This window comes from Oncorhynchus masou, unplaced genomic scaffold (genome assembly GCF_036934945.1).
Source record: "Oncorhynchus masou masou isolate Uvic2021 unplaced genomic scaffold, UVic_Omas_1.1 unplaced_scaffold_12745, whole genome shotgun sequence".
Taxonomy (NCBI): domain Eukaryota; kingdom Metazoa; phylum Chordata; class Actinopteri; order Salmoniformes; family Salmonidae; genus Oncorhynchus; species Oncorhynchus masou.
This window is the reverse complement of record NW_027002580.1, coordinates 1-6,216: the sequence shown is the minus strand read 5'-3', so window position 1 is coordinate 6,216 and position 6,216 is coordinate 1. Positions and strand designations below refer to the sequence as shown.

The 6,216-nt window shown below is 50.3% G+C and overlaps 1 long non-coding RNA gene across 1 annotated transcript; it reads right to left on the bottom strand.

Annotated features, from left to right (window-relative positions):
* Window positions 1-103: 103 nt before the first annotated feature.
* Window positions 104-4,896, bottom strand: LOC135530147 (uncharacterized). Its single transcript, XR_010453810.1, has 3 exons — window positions 4,787-4,896; window positions 4,582-4,666; window positions 104-126 (listed from the first exon to the last, which is right to left on the bottom strand). It is a non-coding gene; the product is annotated as an uncharacterized LOC135530147 (long non-coding RNA).
* Window positions 4,897-6,216: the final 1,320 nt, after the last annotated feature.

The window sequence follows — 6,216 nt, the reverse complement described above, 5'->3', positions numbered from 1 at the left end:
GATGCCTCCATGCTTTTCATCATAATGTTGAAGGCATACAGGTACTGGAGAGAGAGAGAGACAATATTAACTCCCTTGCTTATGATGCCCATGCTTTTCGTCGATAATGTTGAAGGCATACAGGTACTGGAGAGAGAGAGACAATATTAACCCTGCCAGCTCGATGCCTCCATGCTTTTCATCGGATAATGTTGAAGCCCATCCAGGTACTGGAGAGAGAGAGCGACAATATTAACCCTAAGCCAGCTCGGGATGCCTCCCTGCTCCTCATCGATGCTAAGCCCATCCTGGCACTGAGAGAGAGAGACAATGTTAGCCCCTAAGCCAGCCTCGGATGCCTCCACTGCTTCCATCGGACTGCACTGTCGAACCCATCCCAGGTACTGGAGAGAGAGAGACACAATATTAACCCCTAAGCCAGCTCGGATGCCTCCATGCTCCTCACTATGTTAAACCCATCCTGGTACTAGAAGAGACACAATATTAACCCCTAAGCCAGCTCTGATGCCTCCTGCTCCTCGACTATGTTGAAACCATCCCGGTACTGGAGAGAGACGACAATATTAACCCCTAAGCTTCAGCTCGGATGCCCTCCCTGCTCCATCACTATGTTAAACCCATCCTGGTACTAGAGAGAGACACAATATTAACCCCTAAGCCAGCCTCGGATGCCTCCCTGCTCCTCACTATGTTGAACCCATCCTGGTACTAGAGAGAGAGACAATATTAACCCCTAAGCCAGCTCGGATGCCTCCCTGCTCCTCACTATGTTAAACCCATCCTGGTACTAGAGAGAGAGACAATATTAACCCCTAAGCCAGCTCGGATGCCTCCCTGCTCCTCACTATGTTGAACCCATCCTGGTACTAGAGAGAGACACAATATTAACCCCTAAGCCAGTCTCGGATGCCTCCCTGCTCCTCACTATGTTAAACCCATCCTGGTACTGAGAGAGAGACAATATTAACCCCTAAGCCAGCTCGGATGCCTCCCTGCTCCTCACTATGTTAAACCCATCCTGGTACTAGAGAGAGAGACAATATTAACCCCTAAGCCAGCTCGGATGCCTCCCTGCTCCTCACTATGTTAAACCCATCCTGGTACTAGAGAGAGAGACAATATTAACCCCTAAGCCAGCTCGGATGCCTCCCTGCTCCTCACTATGTTAAACCCATCCTGGTACTAGAGAGAGAACAATATTAACCCCTAAGCCAGCTCGGATGCCTCCCTGCTCCTCACTATGTTGAACCCATCCTGGTACTAGAGAGAGAGACAATATTAACCCCTAAGCCAGCTCGGATGCCTCCCTGCTCCTCACTATGTTGAACCCATCCTGGTACTAGAGAGAGACACAATATTAACCCCTAAGCCAGCTCGGATGCCTCCCTGCTCCTCACTATGTTAAACCCATCCTGGTACTAGAGAGAGAGACAATATTAACCCCTAAGCCAGCTCGGATGCCTCCCTGCTCCTCACTATGTTAAACCCATCCTGGTACTAGAGAGAGACACAATATTAACCCCTAAGCCAGCTCGGATGCCTCCCTGCTCCTCACTATGTTAAACCCATCCTGGTACTAGAGAGAGAGACAATATTAACCCCTAAGCCAGCTCGGATGCCTCCCTGCTCCTCACTATGTTAAACCCATCCTGGTACTAGAGAGAGAGACAATATTAACCCCTAAGCCAGTTCGGATGCCTCCCTGCTCCTCACTATGTTGAACCCATCCTGGTACTAGAGAGAGACAATATTAACCCCTAAGCCAGCTCGGATGCCTCCCTGCTCCTCACTATGTTAAACCCATCCTGGTACTAGAGAGAGACAATATTAACCCCTAAGCCAGCTCGGATGCCTCCCTGCTCCTCACTATGTTAAACCCATCCTGGTACTAGAGAGAGAGACAATATTAACCCCTAAGCCAGCTCGGATGCCTCCCTGCTCCTCACTATGTTAAACCCATCCTGGTACTAGAGAGAGATACACAGATACATAGAGGTTCTACATACAATACATCCTGGTACACTACCGTTCAAAAGTTTGGGATCACTTAGAAATGTCCTTGTTTTTGAAAGAAAAGCAACATTTTTGTCCATTAAAATAACATCAAATTGATCAGAAATACAGTGTGGACATTGTTAATATAGTAAATGACTATTGTAGCACGAAACGGCTGATTTGTTAATGAATTATCTACATAGACGTACAGAGACCCATTATCAGCCAATCAACAACATCCTCCACTACAGAGAGGGAGTGGTCAACAACATCCTCCACTACAGAGAGGGGAGTGGTCAACAACATCCTCCACTACAGAGAGGGGAGTGGTCAACAACATCCTCCACTACAGAGAGGGAGTGGTCAACAACATCCTCCACTACAGAGAGGGGAGTGGTCAACAACATCCTCCACTACAGAGAGGGGAGTGGTCAATAACATCCTCCACTACAGAGAGGGAGTGGTCAACAACATCCTCCACTACAGAGAGGGGAGTGGTCAACAACATCCTCCACTACAGAGAGGGGAGTGGTCAACAACATCCTCCACTACAGAGAGGGGAGTGGTCAACAACACCCTCCACTACAGAGAGGGGAGTGGTCAACAACATCCTCCACTACAGAGAGGGGAGTGGTCAACAACATCCTCCACTACAGAGAGGAGTGGTCAACAACATCCTCCACTACAGAGAGGGAGTGGTCAACAACATCCTCCACTACAGAGAGGGGAGTGGTCAACAACATCCTCCACTACAGAGAGGGAGTGGTCAACAACACCCTCCACTACAGAGAGGGGAGTGGTCAACAACACCCTCCACTACAGAGAGGGGAGTGGTCAACAACACCCTCCACTACAGAGAGGGGAGTGGTCAACAACATCCTCCACTACAGAGAGGGGAGTGGTCAACAACACCCTCCACTACAGAGAGGGGAGTGGTCAACAACACCCTCCACTACAGAGAGGGGAGTGGTCAACAACACCCTCCACTACAGAGAGGGGAGTGGTCAACAACACCCTCCACTACAGAGAGGGGAGTGGTCAATAACACCCTCCACTACAGAGAGGGAGTGGTCAACAACATCCTCCACTACAGAGAGGGGAGTGGTCAATAACACCCTCCACTACAGAGAGGGAGTGGTCAACAACACCCTCCACTACAGAGAGGGGAGTGGTCAATAACATCCTCCACTACAGAGAGGGGAGTGGTCAACAACATCCTCCACTACAGAGAGGGGAGTGGTCAATAACATCCTCCACTACAGAGAGGGGAGTGGTCAATAACATCCTCCACTACAGAGAGGGAGTGGTCAATAACACCCTCCACTACAGAGAGGGAGTGGTCAATAACACCCTCCACTACAGAGAGGGAGTGGTCAATAACACCCTCCACTACAGAGAGGGGAGTGGTCAATAACACCCTCCACTACAGAGAGGGGAGTGGTCAATAACACCCTCCACTACAGAGAGGGGAGTGGTCAACAACACCCTCCACTACAGAGAGGGAGTGGTCAATAACATCCTCCACTACAGAGTGGGGAGTGGTCAATAACATCCTCCACTACAGAGAGGGAGTGGTCAACAACATCCTCCACTACAGAGAGGGAGTGGTCAACAACATCCTCCACTACAGAGAGGGGAGTGGTCAATAACATCCTCCACTACAGAGAGGGGAGTGGTCAATAACATCCTCCAATACAGAGAGGGGAGTGGTCAATAACTTCCTCCACTACAGAGAGAGGAGTGGTCAATAACATCCTCCACGACAGAGAGGGGAGTGGTCAACAACATCCTCCACTACAGAGAGGGGAGTGGTCAATAACATCCTCCACTACAGAGAGGGGAGTGGTCAATAACATCCTCCACTACAGAGAGGGGAGTGGTCAATAACATCCTCCACTACAGAGAGGGGAGTGGTCAACAACATCCTCCACTACAGAGAGGGAGTGGTCAATAACACCCTCCACTACAGAGAGGGGAGTGGTCAATAACATCCTCCACTACAGAGAGGGGAGTGGTCAACAACATCCTCCACTACAGAGAGGGAGTGGTCAATAACATCCTCCACTACAGAGAGGGAGTGGTCAATAACATCCTCCACTACAGAGAGGGGAGTGGTCAATAACATCCTCCACTACAGAGAGGGAGTGGTCAATAACATCCTCCACTACAGAGAGAGGAGTGGTCAATAACATCCTCCACTACAGAGAGGGAGTGGTCAACAACATCCTCCACTACAGAGAGGGGAGTGGTCAACAACATCCTCCACTACAGAGAGGGAGTGGTCAATAACATCCTCCACTACAGAGTGGGGAGTGGTCAATAACACCCTCCACTACAGAGAGGGAGTGGTCAATAACATCCTCCACTACAGAGAGGGGAGTGGTCAATAACATCCTCCACTACAGAGAGGGGAGTGGTCAATAACACCCTCCACTACAGAGAGAGGAGTGGTCAATAACATCCTCCACTACAGAGAGGGGAGTGGTCAATAACATCCCCCACTACAGAGAGGGGAGTGGTCAATAACACCCTCCACTACAGAGAGGGGAGTGGTCAATAACATCCTCCACTACAGCGAGACCTCACCTTTCTCTTCTCTGGGTTGTTGACAGTTGCCAGGGCGATAAACCTGCTGACGTGCTGAGTATTCTCCTGAAGAACAACATGATTCCTACACACACACACACACACACACATTAACGCCCTCTACCGCAGCAAAGTCATAGTATGGTAGTTTATATACAGTGTGTATTACCCTGTAAGGTTGTGTTGTGTGTGTGATAGTGTGTACCTGTAAGGTAGTCTCTCATAGTGAACTCCTTCTACCGCAGCAAAGTGGTAGCGAGGCTTCAGCTTGTAAGCCAGGTGGGAGATGGAGGTCGTTCCACAGAACTTAGTGTTGACTTCCTGAAACAAAGAAAACTTTAGTTTAAAATAAATAAACAACAATGTTTAGCTGGGTCAAACACACAGCATCTGAGGCTGCTAGCTAATGGGTATCGGGGCTAGTTAGAGGGTTGTTAGAGGGTAGTGAGGCTAGTTAGAGGGTAGCGGGGCTAGTTAGAGGGTAGCGGGGCTAGTTAAAGGGTTGTTAGAGGGTAGCTGGGCTAGTTAGAGGGTTGTTAGAGGGTAGTGGGGGTTGTTAGAGGGTAGTGGGTCAAGTTAGAGGGTAGCGGGGCTGGTTAAAGGGTTGTTAGAGGGTAGTGGGGGTTGTTAAAGGGTAGCGGGGCTAGTTAAAGGGTTGCTAAGGCTGGTTAAAGGGTTGTTAAAGGGTAGCGGAGGCTAGTTAAAGGAAGCGGGTTGTTAGAGGGTAGCGGGCTAGTTAAAGGTCGTAGAGGGTAGCGGGGCTAGTTAGAAGGTAGTGGGGGTTGTTAGAGGGTAGCGTGGCTAGTGAGAGGGTAGTGGGGCTAGTGAGAGGGTAGTGGGGCTAGTGAGAGGGTTGTTAAAGGGTAGCGGGGGTTGTTAAAGGGTAGCGGGGTTAGTGAGAGGGTAGCGGGGCTAGTTAGAGGGTTGTTAGAGGGTAGCGGGGGTTGTTAGAGGGTAGCGGGGGTTGTTAAAGGGTAGCAAGGGTTGTTAAAGGGTAGCGAGGGTTGTTAAAGGGTAGCGGGACTAGTTAGAGTGTAGCGGGGCTAGTTAAAGGGTTGTTAGAGGGTAGCGGGGGTTGTTAAAGGGTAGTGGGGGTTGTTAGAGGGTAGAGGGGGTTAGAGGGTAGCGGGGGTTAAAGGGTAGCGTGGGTTGTTAAAGGGTAGCGGGGTTGTTAAGGGTAGCGGGGTTTTAAAGGGTAGCGGGGGTTGTTAAAGGGTAGCGGGGGTTGTTAGAGGGTAGCGGGGGTTGTTAGAGGGTAGCGAGGGTTGTTAAAGGGTAGCAAGGGTTGTTAAAGGGTAGCGAGGGTTGTTAAAGGGTAGCGGGGCTAGTTAGAGTGTTGTTAGAGGGTAGCAGGGCTTGTTAGAGGGTTGTTAGAGGGTAGCGGGGCTAGTTGGAGGGTAGCGAGGCTAGTTGGAGGGTAGCAGGGCTTGTTAGAGGGTTGTTAGAGGGTAGCAGGGCTTGTTAGAGGGTTGTTAGAGGGTAGCGGGGCGAAGTTGGAGGGCAGCGAGGCTAGCTGGAGGGTAAGGCAAGGCTTGTTAGAGGGCTAGTTAGAGGGTAAAGCGAAGGTTGTTAGAGGGTAGGCGGGGGGTTGTTAGAGGGGCATGCGGCTAGTTTGAGGGTAGCGGGGCTAGTTAG